This window comes from Maniola hyperantus, chromosome 2 (genome assembly GCF_902806685.2).
Source record: "Maniola hyperantus chromosome 2, iAphHyp1.2, whole genome shotgun sequence".
In the NCBI taxonomy this organism is placed as follows: Eukaryota; Metazoa; Arthropoda; class Insecta; order Lepidoptera; family Nymphalidae; genus Maniola; species Maniola hyperantus.
The window spans coordinates 16170696-16194014 of record NC_048537.1 but is presented as its reverse complement, the minus strand read 5'-3'; the positions used below and the strand labels follow the sequence as shown (position 1 = coordinate 16194014).

At 37.7% G+C, this 23319-nt stretch overlaps 1 protein-coding gene and 2 non-coding genes across 3 annotated transcripts in view; 2 read left to right on the top strand and 1 right to left on the bottom strand.

Moving 5' to 3' along the window:
• The first annotated feature begins 944 nt into the window (after nucleotides 1-944).
• The window catches only part of LOC117994381 (galanin receptor type 3), an 89304-nt gene continuing 66929 nt past the window's right edge, over nucleotides 945-23319 (top strand). The window contains exon 1 of the mRNA XM_069507591.1: nucleotides 945-1053. The gene's annotated coding sequence lies outside the window, so the exon portion shown is untranslated. The remainder of the gene's footprint in view (nucleotides 1054-23319) is intronic.
• On the bottom strand, nucleotides 9574-9645 carry TRNAH-GUG (transfer RNA histidin (anticodon GUG)). The gene has a single exon. It is a non-coding gene; the product is annotated as a tRNA-His (tRNA).
• On the top strand, nucleotides 9938-10009 carry TRNAH-GUG (transfer RNA histidin (anticodon GUG)). Its single transcript has one exon. It is a non-coding gene; the product is annotated as a tRNA-His (tRNA).

The window sequence follows — 23319 nt, the reverse complement described above, 5'->3', positions numbered from 1 at the left end:
TTTGCTCTGATAAAACACGAAAGCCGTTATAAATATAATAAACAAAGGAAAGGATTGATTGTATCCAAACAAATACCGAGGTTTTTTCGTATTTCAGTTTGCAAACAATTCCTCTCTCCGTAGACCAGGCTGTGATTGTAAAGTGTGACTCACAACTCCCATACTACAGTGAATCGGCAATAGAATCTATTAGGTACTAATCCAGAGTAAAGAGAATATTAAAATACGTAATATTGTCTGTCTGTCACCTTTTCTTTTTGCACTATTGTCGTACCTACTTGTATAATACGTTGGAGGGGAAAGGGGAATATAAGTCGTTATTAGTCTTCATTGGCTAATATTCTTTTTTTTAATGTGAGCATGTGGAAACGCGAAAAGTTGCCTTGCAATGTGTATTTGTGCTTCTAAAGAGAAAATAATAGACTACATACACTTTCTATTTAACTAGCTTTTTTCTAAGGTAGACATAGGATTTTTGGGATTTCCTAAAAAAAATTTATAACAGGAAACCTACAAACAAAATCTTAAGTTTCTCGAACTAGTGCTTTAAGCTTTACGTGGATATGTCAGACTTTGGCAGTTAGTCAGTTTCTCTTTTTACTTGTAGGTAACAGTCACTATTATGTCGATTTGTAGATATTTTAAAAGTTAAAACATTTCGTTGAGTCGCCAGTAGGTACCTACCTATATTATTTATTCAAAATCGAAACTGAAAGCTATTTCATAATCCATCTTCGAAAAGTCTTTTAAAACGTCAAAATGGTTTTGTGTTGAGTATTCCGCAATTTCCGCAATAATTGATAAATCGTGAACCTTAAAACGCCTTTCAAAATAAAAGAGCAAAGTTGCTTTTTGAAGTAAGAAACCGGAAATAATTCAAAGGCTTCGTAAAGGATTGTTTTCTATTCATCTCTGTTTTGTTGTATATTGGCTGAAGTTCGTGATTTTGTTTTACTTTAGAATGACGAAAATATTTAAATAATTCAACCCTTTGGAATTGGAGGCACCTCTTTTAACCTTCAGGAGATAAATCAACTTCAGTCAAATCATCAAGTAGGTACCTACCTTTTTTCCTCGTGATGAAAATCTATCATAGATAGTAGATACCACCAGCCACAGGGGAAGCACAGTAGTTTAAGTTAACATAATCTTTGTTTATTTTTCTGAAATTTTGACAGGATTTTACTGTCGTTTTTGCCGGCTTTTGATTGGCAGAGATATCGAAGAGTGGAGGAGGTTTTTTAGTCCGTAGGCCACTGCGCAACATCTACAGTGGAGTCGGGCATGCCAGACGCAATCCATGGGGGTTTTCTTCCTGCAAATTCAGAAGGAAGGACTGGTACAGAATTAAAATCATTATCAACATCAACACATTCCCGGCCCACGCACGAGTTTCCTCTCAGAATGGTTTTGGCCACAGTCCATCAAGCTGTCCATGTGCAGATTGGCAGACTACATACACATTGAGAATATTATGGAGAACTCTCAGGCATACAGGTTTCCTCACGATGTTTTTCTTCGCCGTAAAATTTCCTAAACGTACAAGTAAAGTAAAGTCACTTGCTATAGCGATGAAGGAATTAAAATTAGTTAATATATTTTAGCGTTTAAACTACCGTGAGTGATTTCCATTACAACCAAAACCCCATTACACCCAGTGGCGTGCAGGTCATAGAGGCATAAATGCACTGCTTACCCCAGTTGTAATAGCTCAATGCATATTTTTCATTATGACCTGCCAGTAAACAGGTTCCTACCTAACTAATGCCTACCCTGGCTTCAAACACTGTGCACGCCACTGATTACACCATCAATTAGTCAAAACCGCGGCGTGTGCGCGGACGGACTCCCTTGAAAAAGGACCCCGTATGGGTTCGAAACTAGTCGGGCTAACGTCGACTACACACGTTAGTTAATATAATTCAATTTATCAGTGTAAAAATGGATAAACGTATTGTGATGTAGGTACTTACCGTAAAAATAATATCGTAGCGGTCTCTTTCGTTTTCCGCCCTATCAAATAAACCGAGGAACAAAAGAATTTCCGGCAACCTTTAACGAAGCTCTATAACTCAGTCGAATAAACTTGCTTTGTTATCCTCACTTTAATTTGTTTTCTTTCATTTTCATGTATAACGGTCTTGTTAGAAATTATAATTTTGCGTTTTCTTTTGATTTGTATGTAGGTAAATTATAATGGTTAACTTCACCCACTTTTGACGACGTCTTGCTTTAGGCACCACTGGTTCTAGTCAACCAACCATCCCCATCATATTATTTCTCATTTTCAACATTCATAATTTTTTTTTACTTTTTAGGGTTCCGTAACTCAAAAGGAAAAACGGAACCCTTATAGAATCACTTTGTTGTCTGTCTGTCTGTCAAGAAACCTCAAAGTAGGTACTTCCCGTTGACCTAGAATCATGAAATTTGGCAGGCAGGTAGGTCTTATAGCAGACATTCGGGGAAAAATCTGAAAACCATGAATTTGTGGTTACATTATACAAAAAAAAAAAAAAACTGGCCATGAACTAATAATTAGTATTTCAATTTTCAAAGTAAGATAACTATATCAAGTTGGGTATCATAATATGAAAGGTCTTCACTTGAGCATTCTAAAACAGAGTTTTATTTATTTTTATGCATCATAGTTTTTCAATTCATCGTGCAAAATGTCGAAAGAACACGACTGTAGTAACTACGGAACACTCGGCTATTTTAGCGTTTAAACTACCGTGAGATTTCCATTATAAATACTATCTGTCCCGGCTTTACTCACCCAAAACCGCGGCGCGTGCGCGGACGGACTCCCTTGAAAAAGGACCCCGTATGGGTTCGAAACTAGTCGGGCTAACGTCGACTACACACGTGAGTAAAGCCGGGACAGATAGTATTTATACGGAACACTCGTTGCGCGAGCCTGACTCGCACTTGGTTTTTTTATTTGTACCAATAATTAGTAATAGTAAAAAGAAAAAGAATAATAAGTGAACAGGGAAGCACTTATCTCTGTAAGAAGTGTAATAGATCTTTGGCAGTGGGAGAGGTTACATAACTTTAGGTAATATTTTTTTCCGAAAAACCCGAAACAAGTACGTATACTCCAATAAACTGAATGTATTACTTAAAATTATATGCTCATGCAAGTGGCAAACAAGAGGTAGCTCAAGCGTGGCACATTTTCCCGGCCACTTCTTGCGGAACGGGGCTTAGAAGCTTTCCGGGAAAACTTGGGAAATTTGATGCTCCTCCGTGAACCATGTCGGTTACCCGCTTGTTAGTTTAATGTTTTCATTATTGAAGATTGCTCTTTGATCTTACTCTTTACACAATACTAGCTGATGTAGTGTCTGAGGGGCCCGACGCGACGTCTCAACACAAGCTGAGTGGCCTACCTGTTCGAGGTGTTGCACTGCTGTACAGACCAATACCTATTGCCTACACCATGTACCACCTATATGATACCTCGAATAAACATTATTCTATTCTATTCTATTATGATGCTCGCGACGTCGTCCGCGTGAACTACATAAATTCGAAACACCTATTTTACCTTCTTACGAGTTGAATTTTCAAAAACCTTTTCTTAACGGATGCCTACGTCATAATAGCTATCTTCATGCCAAATTTTAGCCCAATCTGTCCAGTAGTTTGAGCTGTGCGTCGATAGATCAGTCAGTCAGTCAGTCTGTCAGTCAGTCACCTTTTCCTTTTATATGTTTATCTTTTATCCAAATATATAAAAGGAAAAGGTGACTGACTGATCTATCAACGCACAGCTCAAACTACTGGATGGTTCGGGCTGGGCATGCAGATAGCTATTGTGACGTAGGCTCCCGCTAAGAAAGGATTTTTAAAAATTCAACCCCTAAGGGGGTGAAATAGGGGTTTCAAATTTGTGTGGCCCACGCGGACTGAGTCGCGAGCATAAGCTAGTATTATATTATATAAAATATACGAGTAGAGATGGGCCATTTCAGAGGTAGGATGTGAAAATAACGTGAAAAGCCTTTTCAAATATGTAACATTTGCAACCGCTACATTCCTTAAAAATCCGTGAAACATCATGAAGCAAAGTTTGTAAACTACATTTAATTCCGCTTTTTTGAAATTTTTCGAATGAAGTTTTTTGAAATTCTCACGGGAACGAAGCCGCAGGCGGTCACTAGATGTACTTAATAGGACTAATGGATGATGTGCTGTGAACTTGATATCTTTGGAAAATAGAGAGATACTATACTAGCTTACAAATTACTTAATTAAAATATTAATTAGGTACTTTTGAACGACACTTCAGCAAACACTGTATTTTTATTGGTACTTTGTAGAGACGGCTTCTACTTAAGAGCGAAAATAAAGTAATGAAACGCGAAATCTACGCAAAAGTAGACGTCTAATTAAAAAGTTAATTTGCATGCTAATGGGGTTCACAAAGAACAAGTCAAGACCAAACACTGAAGTTAATGTAGGTAAGAAAACCGCGACTTTGGCAACTTTTCCAAATAAGTAATTATTATTCCTATTAGGCTTCGCGCAAACGGGCCTCCGACCACAGCCACAAGTGCGGTGGCTAGCGACAAACTGTTTACATGAGTTTTAACACGTTTTGTATGGAATTGCCGTGCACTGTAGCGAGTGGAGTCCACTCGTAACTCAGTGTCCGTGAGACACCATTAGTCGCGGACTATCGCAACTTATAGCAGGACAGTGTTACAAATTGTAGCGGCCACCGACCACTCATAGCAGCCATCGACCACCTTCGTTTGCGCGTTACCAAAGGATATAGCGCACGACAGCCGCCGGTGGCTGTGGTCGGTGGCCCGTTTGCGCGAAGTCTTAAACCTTCTAGCAAATACTTTTAATGAGGATCTACTTTTCAACTTAAGCGTTGCTTTTCTACTTGTGAAAGTCTGAAAAACAAAAATTGTTGAATAGGTATTTTACGTTATGTGGTTACTGTGGCAGCTTTTTTCAAAAATAATGACGCTAATTAGCAGCAAAGGTGACTTTTTCACATGATCCCTAGTATAAACTCTTGAAAGATCCCAAACCAAAAGTGCAGCCATAACCCAAAACATTTAAGGACTGACTTTTTAGATCTTGTTGTTTTTAGAAAGTGATCCTCTAAAATTATGATAGAGATATCTAGGCATTGTAGTGTCGAACTTAAACACTTCTTTTTAGAGCCCGTATCTAGAGAAATATTTATCTTAATAAACGTACCTACTGTCAAATACGGTTAGGTATATAAAGTTTTTTTTTAATGAAAACTACATTAAAATTAAAATAATATATGAAAAAATTACCTCGTAAAGTATTTTATTAAGTATTTAAGTATTACTGTAGAAAGAAAAAAAAATATTTTTCCCCGTTTATGTTTTCGTTTTTAACTGCGTTCTGCATTAGAGGTAATAAAATCCTTCCCATAATATATTTTATTTTACGTTCGCAGACATCAGTACCTTACCGTTATAAAACTTTAATGCATTCCACGATATGAGGAAATGTGCTAAGCTAATACTTAAAAGATACTAACGTAAACAATGAGGAGATCCGTAGGAGAACTAGAGTAACCGACATAGCTTAACGGGTTGCGAAGCTGAAGTGGCAATGGGCAGGGCATATAGTTCGTAAAACCGATAGACGTTAGGGTCCCAAGGTGCTGGAATGGTGACCTCGCATCGGAAGACGCAGTGTTGGAAGACCACAGACCCCACTAGGTGGACGGACGACATCAGACGACTCGCAGGGAGCCGCTGGATTCAGACGGCAACCGTGGCGTGTGGAAGACCCTGCAAGAGACCTATGTCCATCAGTGGACGTCTATCGGTTGATGATGAACAAATAAAAGTCATATTTCAGATGATGATGAATGTATAGAAAATATAATGTGAGTTTGGTTGATGTAGCCTCGAACATTTTTATGGCACATTTCCGTTGATCGATGGGAAACCGAAAGTGAGGCTATAAGGGAGCCCTCCCTTAGCGTTCCAACAGTTAACATCACCTGCTCGCAGTAACCTCTTCTTTTATTATTTTTCGTTGACGGGGGAAAATCTCTTTAAGATACCCAATACCTTTGGGGAGAGACTGCGTTATATGGGATTTCTACCCATTAAAACCCCCTAACCCACTAAACGGTGCTAGCCTAGTGGTTAAGACATAGGGCTCCTATTCGGGAGATCAGGTGTTCGATCCCGGGCACGCACCTCTAACTTTTCGCAGTTAGATATGTGCGTTTTTAGCAATTAAATATCACTTGCTAAAACGGCGAAGGAAACCATCTTGAGGAAACCTGTATGCCTGAGAGTTCTCCATAATTCTTTCAATCTCTTGATTGAATGAAAAAGACTCCTGTCTTTTCCATAATTATTTCATCTTGGCGAAAGATCAAACCTATATAAATTAATTTCACCTGCAAAAGTCTAGACCTAATCAAACTGTAGGTCGATTCTGTAAAACCTGCATCAATCATTATTACAATCGCAATTGTTGTGATTGACTGAATTTATGCTATTCTTTTTGCGACAATGCATTGCAGGTGATTGTAGCCAATAGTGAGCGAGCGACAACCAATCAAAGGTATTGCGATCGTGACATTGTAGCTGTCATTCTACCGCAATCGAGGGGCTCAATAAATACAAACATTGAAACATCAAAGTTATAATACAAACCTAAATCAAACATTACATATTAGGTATATTCCCATGTTATAGGAGCAGTGTAATATAATTACTAATACTATATGTAGGTATGTAAATGGAGGGAAGGGTAAGTAGGGCCCGCGGCAAAATTGTGTTCCTTTGATGATGTATCCAGGCTTATAAGCCGACATACATTTGGTGAACTTAATATTGTGCTTTTGGATTAATTAGTTATTATAATATAGAGGAAACTCATATTCATTTTGCAGTAATATCTACTAGTTCTTGAGAGGTAACGTCTATCTTTGGTTCTAATCATCATTATCGACCGGTAGAAGTCCACTGCTGGGCATAGGCCTCTTGTATATGTTATAGAATCCAGTCCTGATAAGGTTTAAAAAAAAATCCAAACTTTTTTAAGTAGAATCCAAAAATAAATCGCAATCTTTGCAACTGTTAATGAAAAAGAAAAAGATAATGATAAAAACGTGAAAAATGTCTCTTTGAAAGTTTGACTTTTCTCTACCTTTACAGAAAGGAAGCTTTTAATTAAAAAAAAATGGAAACGGAAAAGCTGGATCCGCTTTTTAAAACAAACATCAAACTAATAAGCAAGGCACTGAAAAATACTGCACATTTTCGAATTTTCAGAGGTGAAAAGCTCAAAGCTCGTTTCCGGTTGAAGTGGGAGTACAAATTGCATTATTACGAGCGGGAACGACCGCTGTTTGCACGAACATGCGCCACCTTGCACCTGTGGGCTTAGTATGAGATTACATTGATGGACTAATGATTTTAAGCTTATTTCGGCACAAAACATTGGATTGAACTTCACAATCCTCGAGTTCTCTCCACAGACCGCCACTAAATGCCTAGACTAGTGCGCGAAGCGATTGAAATTCGCAAACACCAGAATTTCAATCGTGAGGATGGTTTAAACTAGCAAGTATGTGAAATCCAGTGGTAGAATTATGCAAACCAAGACAGCATCGTACGACATCGAAAGTTAATAGTGACGTTGTGAGTGTATTTTGCCGGACAGCTCGTGAAGTTCCAGCGAGAAGAACAAGAAAGAGGGTAGTTCGCTACTGCCCTTGACAGCTCGAACTTCATTTCTCGCAGTACCGCAGTCCCGTCGGAACCACGACCCGTGCAATTGGGTTGAAATATCAAATTTTACTTTGACGCTAAATAATTGTTTCGACATTTCGAATTCTATCAAAGTTGATGAGATGGAAAATCTCATACTAAGGCTTCAGACTAGTGCCTCCAAATTGAGCTTATATAAGGTAGCTTCAGTATGTTAATTTTGAAGGTCAATTTGAGGGGAAAATTTATTTTGTCTTATTTTTGCATAATATAGTATTTTGTTAAGGATTTCAGAAAATACGTGAGCGTGTTTCTTTCGGTCAATATGATGTGAAATGATAAATCTTATACATATAAAAATTAGTGTGTTAGTAGTTATGTTCGCGCATAATGTATCGCAATGTGTTGAAACTTTGTAAAGTTGTTGTTGGCACTTGCGTAAAGGTTATAGAACATAAATTAGGTACCATCAACGTGCAATAGATAATAATTTGCAATTTTTAGTGGCTTTAAGAACTTTAAAAACTTTAAACTTGTTTAGGGATCCAAATATAAGTCGTAAGTATTATAGTATTTTCACTCTCCGGTATTTAATCACTAACCATATTATAAAAGTGGAAGTGTGTTTGTTTATCGGTTTGTTGGTTTGTCCTTCAATCACGTCACAACGGAGTAACGGATCGATGTGATTTTTTGCATGGGTATAGTTTAAGACCTGGAGATTAACAAAGGCTACTATTTATCTAGGAAAATCAAAAAGTTCCCACGTGATTTAAAAAAACCTAAATCCACGCGTACGAAGTCGCGGGCAACAGCTAGTTTTAGGATAACTCAAAGACTAAAGAACTGGCATCTATTCTTAAAAAGTTCAAAACTAAAGGTGGTCTTAGGTACTTACCCACAAGTAGAAAAATGATGTAGGCAAAATGAAAAAGTTTTCTAAGACAAAAATGTCTTCGATAACTTTTTGTTCTGCATCAATTTAGTGAACACTGGTACTGATTCTGTGCACACCTAAATTTTAGAGTATTCGCATCCTTTTATTACTAATGCATTTAGAAAAGGACAGACACAATTTGACTGTTTTAAATTTAATTTAGAGCCGTCAAACCTCGTGACTTTAGCTGCCAGTCGCGAGCATCTTGATTCAATTTGTAAAGCGCACTAAAATTTAGAGTCTTTAAATGTAAAATTCATGTTCCGTCCTTGTTTAGCAATATCAAACAGAAAAACATGCAGATAATATAAGTTTAGAGAAAGACAACAGAATCGGCGCCAATGCCATACCAGATCAAGTCCCCAACAAAAAAGACAATAAAGGGTCGCGGTCTCAAATCTCATTGTCCAATGACGTCCAATAGGCCCGCTGGACGTTGGTCAAAGACATTTCCCGGCGCAGCTAACGAGGGTCCCTTTAATCTTTTCCACCAAAGAAATTGACTGATTTTGCCCAATCGTAGTTCCCTTTCACATTACGTACCGGTAACCTTATTTACGGGTATTGCGTTAGGGAACTTCTTAAAGGCTCTCTTTAGGAACAAAAATTATGAGTAGTTCCAGTAGGCAGGTATAGTTCTTGCATTTCACAGTGACATTTTACTGTCTCGCTTCACTACTCGGTAGGTGTAATCAGCCCATAAATGCTTGCTTTAACGGTGAAGGAAAACATCGTGAGGAAACCTACATGCCTGAGAGTTTTCTATACTGTTCTCAAGAAGATAGAAGAGAAAAAGTAATGGGGCATTTTCGTCAAAATTCTGGGAGATGCATTCCAGAGCATCGTCAATTATCAAAAAATAGTAAAGTTAAAAAATATAGCTCCGCCGCGACAGCTGTTAGCTGCCGTGACCAGGATTCGAACCTGGGTTACTACGGCCACAACGTAGGGTCCTAACCACTAGACGATCACGGCTGTCGGAGCTGGTATCTTATAAACCGAAAAACCGAACTGCATTCAAATCACATTATAAGGCGAATAAATCAGAAATGCGCTATTATTATACTAAATACGAGAAAGATGGGTAACTGTTTCTCTTGGTAGGGTTATACAATACCTTTAACGAAAAAAAGTACGTACATAATTGATTGAAAGTAGAGCAGATTTCGACGCCTTTTTTTGGGTCTTCGTGACCGTATCAAATTGATAAGCGAAAGTAATTTAAATACGGAGTTAAAATTCATTGGTACAACCACCAGCTCCGACAGCCGTGATCGTCTAGTGGTTAGGACCCTACGTTGTGGCCGTAGTAACCCAGGTTCGAATCCTGGTCACGGCAGCTAACAGCTGTCGCGGCGGAGCTATATTTTTGACATTTTTATCTTTTTATTAAGTCATAATTGTGTTTGCGTCTTTTATAAGATCAATATGAGGGACGTTGGGGTCTCAATGTGATTAAATGCTGACCTCGTACAAGAACGCACAGCATTAGGAAACCCCGCACTAGTTGCACAGACAACATCAAGCTAGGAGTCACAAGATTATGTTCTGTGACGATCCTTAAAAGTGACCCGACCCGGTTTTGGCCTAGGAATTTCGGCACTTTTATAAATTGGCCTGAAAACTCGGTAGGCAGAGACGCCGAAATATGTGCTCTAGGCATTTCTGAGGATTATCTAGGCCAGTTGCAATCAGTGGCGTGCACAGGGTTTCAACCTAGGGTAAGCATTAGTTAGCTAACTACCTATTTAATGACAGGTCATCATGAAAAATGAGCAAATAGCCATTTCAACTAGGTAAGCAGAGCTTTTATGCCTCTATGACCTGCACGCCACTGGTTGCAATATGCCTTGGACTATAGCTTATAATATATAAACATTGTACTTACCTATGCTGAATTAATTTAGACTGATGTTCTTAATATTAAATTCTAAGAAAATTCTTATAAAACAGCTAAGTTCTATTTCATCAGGCTAATATTAGTTCTATATACTAAGAAATTATTACACGTCTAACTATACTTAAGGATTCGTGAATAATTGTGGTATTTAATCTTAAATTAATAAGTGTTAGGGTTCTATCCAATCACTTGTGTCCGTGGAGGATAAATAGCCACATTAGTTTGTGTCAACCGCCCCCATTTTGTGAGGAGATCCCATCATGAAAATATGGTTGCCCAAATATGTTATCTAAATATATAAAAGGAAAAGGGGACTGACTGACTGACTGATCTATCAACGCACAGCTCAAACTACTGGACGGATCGGGCTGAAATTTGGCATGCAGATAGCTATTATGACTTAGGCATTCCGCTAAGAAAGTATTTTTTAAAATTCAATCCCTAGGGGCATGAAATAGGGGTTTGTAATTTGTGTAATCCACGCGGACGAAGTCGTGAGCATAAGCTAGTATTGACATAAGACAACTAAATTCTTTCTAAGGTTAGGTTTTGTTTTTGTGAAAACAAAACTAGTTTTTAGGGTTCCGTACCTCAAAAGAAGAAACGGAACCCTTATAGGATCACTTTGTTGTCTGTCTGTTTGTCTGTCTGTCTGTCGGTCTGTCAAGAAACCTACAGGGTACTTTCCGTTGACCTAGAATCATGGGCAGGTAGGTAGATCTTATAGCTGACATTTGGGCAAAAATCTGAAAACCGTGAATTTGTGGTTACATCACACAAAAAAAAATTAATTTGTGGCGTTTCTAATTTTGAATAGTGACGTAGCAAAAACTCCTTAAAATAATATTTATTTTATGTAAATGGAGGAACATTATTTTGCAGAAATGTCGCAGTCGCAACATTGTCGCTAGAACAACAATCGATGTGACAATTTGTCACAGGAACAATAAATTCCTCGCGGGAAATATTTGCTGAGCCAATTTGTCACTGTCTTTTGTTCGCTTGACGACGTTGAATGAACGAACGAACGGTTGCTTTTTTCTTGTTATTTATTACATAGCTCAGTAGTTTATAGGATGAACTGAAGTATGAAAGGTCGTAGGTTGAAATCCCACCCTTGGACTAGTGTCAGGACTCAGTCAGTCACTTGGTCACGTGACCTGATAAATATAGCTTCTACTACTTAGACTTCTTAGAGAGAGAGAGAGAGAGAGGAGAGAGGAGAGAGAAAGAGAGAGAGAGGCGTTTATTAACTTTTATGCCGCAGAGTTCTCTGCATGCCGTGCCTAGTTAAAACGTATTCGGGAGGTCGGGGTTTGATTCCGGGACGCACCTCTAACTTTTCATAGCTTTGTGCGTTCTAAGCAATTAAATACCTATCACTTGCTTTAACGGAGTATTAAGCAATTAAATAACTGAAAAGTACCTCGCGAGCTACTTTACCTGTGCGCTCGTTTTGGTGAACGCATATAGTGTCGCTCGACCCTCAAGTGTTATTTATGAATATGTTTTCTGTACGCTGTGCATTCGAGCGCACTATCAGTCCCACAGACATGTCCAGATTTGCAACTAGCGTGGCCCTCTCGTCCCTCTCGCTCAAGCCGATTTTCCTACTTGTGAAATGTCATTCCTTCTACACTTCACGTTGTTTGTCAAATACTCACGTACAAATACATTTTGACAAACAAAAAAAGTGGCCACTAACAAGAGCATAAATGCATTTAGCTATCTCGCTCTAACAGTGAGTGTCACAATAGGGCTACTTCTTACAGTCCTTATTTTGAGATCAGACCTCATGGTAACGTTTGTGAATACGGGTGTAAGTATAACTTGCCTTAACAGCGAAGGAAAACATCGTGAGGTAACCTGAGTGCACGGGAGTTCTGCATGATATTTTCAAAGGTGTGTGAAATCTACAACCAATTCGCACTAGGCTATACATAGTGGACTATGGTCTAAACCCTTTTCATTTTGAGAAGAGACCTGTGCTTAATTAACAGTGAGCCAGCTTAGGCTTATTCGTGATGATTGTAACGAACATAGCCTACATACAACATAGGGACCTTAAAAAAAAAAAAAAAAAAAAAAAAAAAAAAAAAAAAAAAAAAAAAAAAAAAAAAAAAAAAAAAAAAAAAAAAAAAAAAAAAAAAAAAAAAAAAAAAAAAAAAAAAAAAAAAAAAAAAAAAAAAAAAAAAAAAAAAAAAAAAAAAAAAAAAAAAAAAAAAAAAAAAAAAAAAAAAAATTATGTATATAATTTTTTTTTTATCAATGTAAGTCAGTCAGTCTAGTCGGTGCATGAGAAATTCGGTTTTTATTTAGGTTTTCATACGGCCGCCAGTCAATGTAGTCTATCGAGGAAAACTGTCTCTAGTCGGTTGGAGCCTGCGGACCAGACGGTCGCGGGAGTTAGAATCAAAATCAAACACTTGACATTAGTTTTCTCTACTGCGTTGGGCCACAGTTCGAACACTTATGTGAAAGAACAAATTCCCTTATCATTGCAAGGGGTGGTCCGCGAGGGCTGAGCAATTAACTGGTGGTCGACCATATGGCTTCTTGTGTGTGAGTGTAATGGAAGTGCGAGCACTTAACGTTCGTAGACTCTAACACGCTGACGAGGACCATAGTGGTAGACACCTATAATGAGTAGAGGCGAGGCGGGACATGCGCGCACTAAGGTGCGTGCAGCCTAGCGCTCGTGTGGTGGAAATATTTGTGGAAATGGGTGCTTGCATTAAGTGCTCTTATGGAGGAAGACATAGTCTTCAATTAAACAGGTCTGTGAAACTATAATGAGTAGAGGCGAGGCGGGACATGCGCGCACTAAGGTGCGTGCAGCCTAGCGCTCGTGTGGTGGAAATAATTGTGGAAATGGGTGCTTGCATTAAGTGCTCTTATGGAGGAAGACATAGTCTTCAATTAAACAGGTCTGTGAAACTATAATGAGTAGAGGCGAGGCGGGACATGCGCGCACTAAGGTGCGTGCAGTCTAGCGCTCGTGTGGTGGAAATATTTGTGGAAATGGGTGCTTGCATTAAGTGTTCTTATAGAGGACATAGTCTTCATTTAAACAGGTCTGTGGAATTATAAAATAGTTGAATGATATGGAGGTGAGGTTGTCTAAGACGGTAGACGTGCTTGTCGGTGGCACTTTGCACTATGTCTATCGCTATTTTTTCCCTAAGGTGCAACTAGTTGAATGATATGGAGGTGAGGTTGTCTAAGACGGTAGACGTGCTTGTCGGTGACACCTTGCACTATGTCTATCGCTGTTTCACTAAAGGAGAATAATTGGAAGAAAGGAACGACCAAGCGGTCAATGTCCTAATGCCGAATCAGTGTTGCGCGTGTTGGGTCCGCTGCGCCATACATTGAATGCTACCACTAAGTGGAAAAAAGGGGTAAAATACAGGGATTTACTGGCATAGCCAGAGGTTATACACTTATGTAAATACAAAGTCTCAAAGCAGGGTGCTATAAAATGAACGCAAGAGCGGGCAGGCATGCACATGATCGTACGTGCTGTCTATTAGAACACCACTATGGTAGGTGGAAACATGGGAGCATGGCTCTATTGTAAACCAAGTTTGGAATATTATAACTTGAGAGCATAGCTCTTATTACTTACAAGCCAGTTTAAATAGATGGTGCAATTATAAATATTATCCAAATATCAATATTTCGTTGGAAAGCGCGTGCGGCATCGCTTCGACCCCATCGGTCGGAACGGTGTGTGTGCTCGCAAATTGTTACGTAATAACGTCCGGATTGTGGATTGAGTAATAACTCAACCGACGTTATAAAAATAGATAATATAATCTATCTAATTAAACTTATGTGCTGGACGACACATAAGATTTTTACTCAAGTAAGAAAATTTGAGAATGGGACCACTTTAAGTACAAGGATACTTTTCTTATGTTATAGGGGCGATACTTCTAAAGTCTAAAAGCGATTCATGATTGATCTGGTAATGTGGCTGCTTAGGCGAGGTGAACCGCGCGTCCTTTAGGATACTCGGTAAATCCTTGCTTGAGCTGGCAGACGGAGTTGTACTCTGTGGTTACTTTCGATCTATTTGCTGGTATACGTTGGAGTGCGTTGGAAGATGATTATGCGAAGGAGAACCCTAGTGCCATTAATGGCGCCACTTGGCGCTTTGTGAATCCTTTGCTGAGCTGATTCTAGCATACTTTAATAACTACCGATCACAGAGGGCAGGTAATACTGCTGTTCTGTTTGTACTCTGACATTCGTTGGAATACTTAACCGCCTTATGGTGGTTAGTGAATACACGCATATAACATAAAGCAACTTTAGCGTTCGAGAGCACTTTAGCGAGAGAGGAACATAGCACTCTGGTGTTTGTGCATCCTACCTAAAGGAGAGCCTAGCGCCCAGTGCTTGTGAATCTTTTACTATAGTGATTTTTAACGTACACAAATAAGTGATGACTTATCACTTGAGACCGAGCACTCTGAGTGCTAAATTACAAGGGTATGTGTGTAAAGGGACACGTTCCTTACCTATTGGGCTACGCATGTGTCTGAACATTGAATTGAATTGACTAGAGACACCAGATAGGTCTGTTGATCTCTATGTTACCCTAATATTGCTTGGAGCGTTGCATTCTTCTGATGACTATTTATAAATAATACATAAAGCAACTTTAGCGTTCGAGAGCACTTTAGCGAGAGAGGAACATAGCGCTCTGGTGTTTGTGCATCCTACCTAAAGGAGAGCCTAGCGCCCAGTGCTTGTGAATCTTTTACTATAGTGATTTCTAGCGTACACAAATAAGTGATGACTTATCACTTGAGACCGAGCACTCTGAGTGCTAAATTACAAGGGTATGTGTGTAAAGGGACACGTTCCTTACCTATTGGGCTACGCATGTGTCTAAACATTGAATTGAATTGACTAGAGACACCAGATAGGTCTGTTGATCTCTATGTTACCCTAATATTGCTTGGAGCGTTGCATTCTTCTGATGGATATTTATAAATAATACATAAGCAACTTTAGCGTTCGAGAGCACTTAAGCGAAAGAGGACCATAGCACTCTGGTGGTTGTGCATCCTGCCTAAAGGAGAGCCTAGCGCCCAGTGCTTGTGAATCTTTTGCTAGAGAGTGATTTCTAGCGTGAGTACTTTATCACTTACAAGTAAAATACAAAAACCCAGCATTAGCGTTTGAAGACACCTATGCGAGAGACGACCATAGCGCTCTGGTGTTTGTGCATCCTGCCTAAAGGAGAGCCTAGCGCCCCAGTGCTTGTGAATCTTTTGCTAGAGTGATTTCTAGCATGGACTACTTTATCACTTACAAGTAAAAATAATAAAATGCAACATACCTTCACACAATGGATTGAGGTCAGGCCTGCGATTATAACTTGCTTCGGCGGTATCGTAGTGCAAGCCGCTCATCCTTGAGATCTCTAAGATCATTACACTCATTCACACACAAAGGATTGAGGTTAGGCCTGCGTTTATAGCTTGCTTCGGCGGTATCGTAGAGTAAGCCACTCATCCTTTAGATCTCTAAGAGATCGATATACCTACACCACACCACACTACACAAACCATTTACAGTGGAACACGCCACTATAAAGTATGCTTGCATGCGCCGTGCTATCTCATGAGAGGAACGCACCTCTCCTAACAGTATGCTTGCATACATTGCGCTATCCCTTGAATGATGACGCGTAGTGGGGGGGGAGCTCGTGTTCGTTGGTATTTTATGTTCTTAATGTGATAGGATACCAAGGGAAGGAGTTACAATTGGTGCCGTGACCAGGATTCGAAACTGGGTTATTACGGCTAAACAGATGGTATAAAGATTATATAGGTAGGATAAATTGGGCGAAAGCCTACAATTGTTGCTTGTGAAGTGGAGAGAGTCAGAAGAGATCTTGAGTTCATTATGGCCTGGATGACTTCTGATCTGGGGGTTGAGAAATTAGGTAAAGCACACAACCGAATAATTTTTTTTGTTTACAGAATTAAACGTCACATTGAATAAGTTAACACGTAAGAGACTTCCTTGAGTTTAGTTAATAAAAGTAAAATAAAAATAAATTAGTAACAAGTGTACGAAAAAAAAAAAAAAATGGAGCAAAGAACTAGGAGGGGTAGGAAAAGGAAAGCGCAATCACCAGTACAATCAGAGAATGTAGTAACAGAAAATGATATAAATGTTAACCAGCCAATGCCGGGAAGAAATGTTGCTGGTGATGTAGAAGTAGCGCCCAAACGCAGAAGACTAGTAAAAGCAAAGCCTTCTAGTGTAAGGAATAAAGAATTTTCAATGTTATACAAATTGATAAACAGAAATACACGAATGATCGAAGAGAAATTCAAAACATTAGAAAATCGTTTAGCACAGGAACAACAACTCACCGATAATGTAACTTCCGTACAATTAGAGCCTGTAGAAAATACAGCATCTAAGATAGAGGATTATGCAACATGTAATATAATGAATATAGCAACCGAGAAACCAAAATTTTATAATGGTAAGAGTCACCCTGTTACATTTATAGAAGATTTGACTGCATATCTTCGGAAGGTTCCAAATAAAGGGAAAGAATTAGAATTGGCCTATGAATGCCTACAAGGCGAGGCAAAGGACTGGGTTAGATTGTATAAATCTAGATGGAAGAATTTGGATGATTTTAAATATGATTTTTTGCAAACTTATTGGGGAGAAACGGAACAGAATAAAATAAGGAGAGAAATAGTGTGTGCAAAGTGGAATAGATCTACACAACCAACTATGCTTGGACATTTTTTAAAATTAACTTCACAAGTTAAGATGTTGTCCTTTGAAATACCCGAAAAACAATTAGTGTCTGATATGATGAAGCAATATCCAAAATCAATACAACAAATGTGGATTATTACGAAGGGAGAAACCATTTTTGAAGCAACAGAATTTCTAAGAAAACAAGATGATATAAATAAACAAGAAGATACAGGGCCAATTGATAAACCACGAAATGGATATGCCTATAAGGAAAAGACCTTACAGAGAGATCAGAATAGGCAAGGTAACAGGAATTGGCGAAGGCCATTTAACGCAATAAATCGGCAGTATAACGGTCAAGATGAACAATGTAATGCTATACAAGTAGGTGACATAAATTATGGAGAAAACTTGGATGAAATTCAAGGTTGTAATACACATCAATCAAACTAAAGGTGGCTGTGGAAACGGTCCCCAACACAGCTACTAACACAGGGGACAAAGCTTTGAAAATTATGCTGAAATATGGATGGCGACCACGGCAGAGAATAGGCAAAGGGGGGGGGTTGTACACGCCAATAGAACACAAGGGTCAAACAGGCAAAACTGGTTTAGGATACCTAAATGAATTAAATTGTAAAGAAATAATTAAGTTACTACAATTTCGGACACACGACGCAGAAACTTACGTATTAGACGGTGAAATTTTAAATGTTTATGAAGAACAAGAAATTTTAGAGACATTATATCAGATAAAATCTGAGATACATATTAAGTTATTAGATTTTGAAGTTGACTGTTTACTTGATACCGGTAGCGATATTACTTGTATATCAGAATCAATGTATTTGCAATTAAAACAATGTGCTGTGAAATTACCTTTAATGCCTACACGTACTATACAATTGAAAGGGGCTATAGGGCAAAAAAGTATAAAAATCCAACAAATGGTTATAGTGCCAACCAAAATAGGTAGTTTAACTTTAGATATTGGTTATTTAATTGTGCCTGGATTGACTCATTCAGTGATATTAGGGTTTGATTGGATAAAGAATAATGAGATAGTTTTAAATCTGAGGAAGGATAAAATGTGCATAATTATTCAAAAAGATAATCAAAAGTATGTAATACCATTTATTAACGGGCCATTGGACATTCAAACAAAAGAAGTAATTGGCATACAAGGGGATACTGATCTTACGATTCAGATTAAAATCGGAACTGAAATAACGGAAGGTGATAGGGTTAAATTATTGGGTATGTTAACGCTTTTTAAAGCTATTTTTACAGAAGAATTAGGGAAGTGTAAATGTTATGAGCATGTTATAAAAATGAACCATGAAGATCCCATAGTGAAGAAATCATATCCTATACCATATGCGTATAGGCAAAAAATGGAACAAAAGTTAGAAGAATTGGAGAAGTTGAAAATAATATCCAGGGCGTCGACGCCTTACAATAGCCCCCTAACATTTACATTGAAACGGGATGGATCAATTAGGGTATTATTAGATGCTAGGGAGATAAACAGACACATGGTGGCTGAGACAGAAAAACCACCATTGCAATTGGATGTGTTAAACTCATTTCATGGTTGTAATTTTATAACTACACTTGATTTAAACAATGCTTATTTCCAAATACCTATCAGTTCGGAAAGTAAAAAATATACAGGATTTTCATTTAATGGAAAATCTTATGTATACAACGTATTACCACAAGGATTGAAGACAGCGGTAGGAAGTTTTAGCCGTGCAATGGACAAGATTTTAGGCCCAGAAGTACGCCAATTTTGTATTAATTATCTTGATGACTTAGCTATCATCACAACGGGCTCTATAGAAGATCACATAAGTAGTATTGCAACAGTCTTAAGGAAGTTAGAACAAGCTGGGATGACATGTAATATAGAGAAATGCGAATTCCTATGTAAAGAAGTAAAAATGTTAGGGTATATCATTTCCACTAAAGGAATTCGAACTGACCCAGAGAAGGTTGAAGCAATACAAAAGTTTCCTACTCCCAAGAAAATTAAACATTTAAGAGCTTTCCTGGGGTTGTGCAATTTCTATAGGAGATTTATACCGAATTATGCAGACTGTATTTATCCGTTGTGTGAACTTCTTAAAAAGCAGAACCGATGGAAATGGACTGAAAGGGAACAAAATGCATTTGACTTAACGAAGAAACAATTCATTGATACTATAGAATTGCAACACCCAGATTTTGGAAGTAAATATTATTTGCAAACGGATTCATCTGGGGTGGGTTTTGCTGGAGTACTATACCAGATAGGAAATGGTGGGGAAGTTAAACCTTTAAGTTATTATAGTAGAGCTTTAAAGGGACCCGAATTTAATTGGACTGTTACAGAACAAGAGTTTTTTGCAGTCATTAGTTGTCTAAAGAAATTTGAAACTTATTTGAGGGGCTCTAAGGTCGTTATAAGAACGGATCACAAAGCTTTGCTGTTTGTAAAAACTTGGAAAATGTTTAATAGTAGAGTAACTCGTTGGTTGTTATATTTAGAACAATTTGATTTTGAGATGGAGCATATTTCCGGTAAAGAAAATATAGTTGCTGATACCTTATCTAGATATCCGGCCGATAGTCGTAAAGTACAAGAAGAAAAAACTAAGGTGCCAGGCATCTACTATTTATGCAAAGGAAACAAACTACTGGCCTCAAAACTTAAGATGCTACCACAATTGCAAAGAGAAGATGAAGAAATACAGAGTCTTGTTAATGGACGAGAGATAAGATATAGGGACAGAATTTCAATAAAGGACGGCATTGTATATTTTAAAACTAATTATGGAGATAGAATATACCTACCTAATTGTGTGCGGGAGGAAATGGTAAAGCAGATACATGAAGAAATGGGTCATCAAGGTGCTTATAAGATAATCAAATATGTAAAAGATAGAATGTTTTGGAGAAATTTAGCAAGAGACGTGAAATCTATTATAAGGAAATGCCATATTTGTCAGCTCACCAGAAGTAATAATATAAAATATGTTGGACCTTGTCAGTCTATAATATCCAATGACATTGGAGAAATAGTAATGGCGGATTTATATGGACCGCTACCAGCAGGAGCATTCGGCTTTACTTACATACTTGTAGTGCAGGATTCATTCAGTAAATTTATTAAATTATTTGCTTTACGGAAGGCTACGAGTCAAACTTGTTTAACAAAAATAAAACAGTTTAATGATATTATAAAAATAAAAGCTATTATGACCGACAATGGTTCTCAATTTATCAGTAAAAAATACAAGGAATGTCTAAAAACCCTCGGAATTAAAGCTATATACACTACCATTCGGAATCCTCGACCAAATACCACTGAAAGAGTCAATAAAGAACTAGGTAGATTATTTAGAGCATATTGTCATAAGAATCATAAAACTTGGGTAGGGTTTTTGCCTAAAATTGAAGAGTTGTATAATAACACGATTCACGATAGTATAGGATATACTCCATACGAGGTTTTGAATGGGGAAAGAACTAGATTAACAATTGATGCTTTAATCCATCAAGGACATGAGAGGCTAAATGTAGAGGATATACGCAAGAGGGTTAAAGAGAAGTTAAAAGAAACAAGTAAAATAAGGAACGAAAAATATGATAGACGTCATAATCTGATTGAATTTCAAATAGGTGATTTAGTCAAACTAAAGAAATGTAATCGATCTAGCGCTCAAAAGAAAGAAATAAGTAAATTTGACCTATTGTATGAGGGTCCGTATGTAGTTGCAGCAGTGCCATATAAAAATGTATATGTTTTGATGTATCCAAACACGGCAATTATTCGGGGAAAATTCAATGCTATACATTTATCAAAATATTATTCTTGAATCGATAAGAAGTAAAGTCTATGCATTTCAGCTGTAAAGACAACAAAGTTATGTGAAATTAGCTATTTAATAATTGAGATAAGTGAAGTTCTATTACTGAATTATTATTTTTATTATTGATTGTTAAATGTATTGTAGTTAAAGGGAAGCAATTCATGAATGTAAAAATTAAAACTAATTAATAATTTTTTTTTAATTATTTAATGTTAGTAGTGACTGAATTAGTATATTTAGTATATTTAGTTAGGAACACTATTGTTAAAATGTGTTGAAATTAAAGGAGAAGATATGATTAAAACTGATTAACAATTTTAATTTTCAAATTACTTTCTGTAAGTAGTAACTCAATAAGTAGGTTGTTAGAAACTTCGATGTTAAATGTATTGTAATCAAAGGGAAGGAATCCATGAATGCTATAACTCGAACTAAGTGATAATGTTAATTCCAATTTAAGAAGTCATTCAATGTGTAATAACTAATAATTAATGTTGTGTAATCAACTATGTGTGTATTGTATTATTGGGTGGGTGTAACAGTAGTTGATTTTCTAGACAGATATCTATGTATATTCATATTGTAAAATAAAATACGGTGGACGCCCAGTAAACCGACTTGACAATGTTCGCTAATGCAAGATTGGACGAGTTATAACTTTTACGCACCATCACTATAATTGTGCTCGACTCGTTGTAGTTTTGATTCTTATTGCTTAGGTTAAATTAAAGTTAAAGAAGATAGCGATGCGGTCTAGCGTGTGTTAAATTTGTACTGGTTACACAAAACACCGACAATTAAAGACAAAGATATTACATGGATATTTAAGACCGCCTTAATCGTAATTTGTCGGATTGCCGGGAGTCCACTGTAGCAATGAATTTTGTAGTTGTCATGTAAAGCCAATTGTTTAGTTAGTAATTTGTTTAGTTCTATCAAAACACGAACCGACTTTTTTTTTTCCCGCTTAAAAATTGAGAAGAAAAGGTAAATTGTCATATGGTAAATTTTATTCAGCATGCCGCGAGGTGCAATGCTTCATAAAAATTTAGGGGGTTGGATGTAACGAACATAGCCTACATACAACATAGGGACCTTAAAAAAAAAAAAAAAAAAAAAAAAAAATGAAAAAAAAAAAAAAAAAAAAAAAAAAAAAAAAAAAAAAAAAAAAAAAAAAAAAAAAAAAAAAAAAAAAAAAAAAAAATTATGTATATAATTTTTTTTTTATCAATGTAAGTCAGTCAGTCTAGTCGGTGCATGAGAAATTCGGTTTTTATTTAGGTTTTCATACGGCCGCCAGTCAATGTAGTCTATCGAGGAAAACTGTCTCTAGTCGGTTGGAGCCTGCGGACCAGACGGTCGCGGGAGTTAGAATCAAAATCAAACACTTGACATTAGTTTTCTCTACTGCGTTGGGCCACAGTTCGAACACTTATGTGAAAGAACAAATTCCCTTATCATTGCAAGGGGTGGTCCGCGAGGGCTGAGCAATTAACTGGTGGTCGACCATATGGCTTCTTGTGTGTGAGTGTAATGGAAGTGCGAGCACTTAACGTTCGTAGACTCTAACACGCTGACGAGGACCATAGTGGTAGACACCTATAATGAGTAGAGGCGAGGCGGGACATGCGCGCACTAAGGTGCGTGCAGCCTAGCGCTCGTGTGGTGGAAATATTTGTGGAAATGGGTGCTTGCATTAAGTGCTCTTATGGAGGAAGACATAGTCTTCAATTAAACAGGTCTGTGAAACTATAATGAGTAGAGGCGAGGCGGGACATGCGCGCACTAAGGTGCGTGCAGCCTAGCGCTCGTGTGGTGGAAATATTTGTGGAAATGGGTGCTTGCATTAAGTGCTCTTATGGAGGAAGACATAGTCTTCAATTAAACAGGTCTGTGAAACTATAATGAGTAGAGGCGAGGCGGGACATGCGCGCACTAAGGTGCGTGCAGTCTAGCGCTCGTGTGGTGGAAATATTTGTGGAAATGGGTGCTTGCATTAAGTGTTCTTATAGAGGACATAGTCTTCATTTAAACAGGTCTGTGGAATTATAAAATAGTTGAATGATATGGAGGTGAGGTTGTCTAAGACGGTAGACGTGCTTGTCGGTGGCACTTTGCACTATGTCTATCGCTATTTTTTCCCTAAGGTGC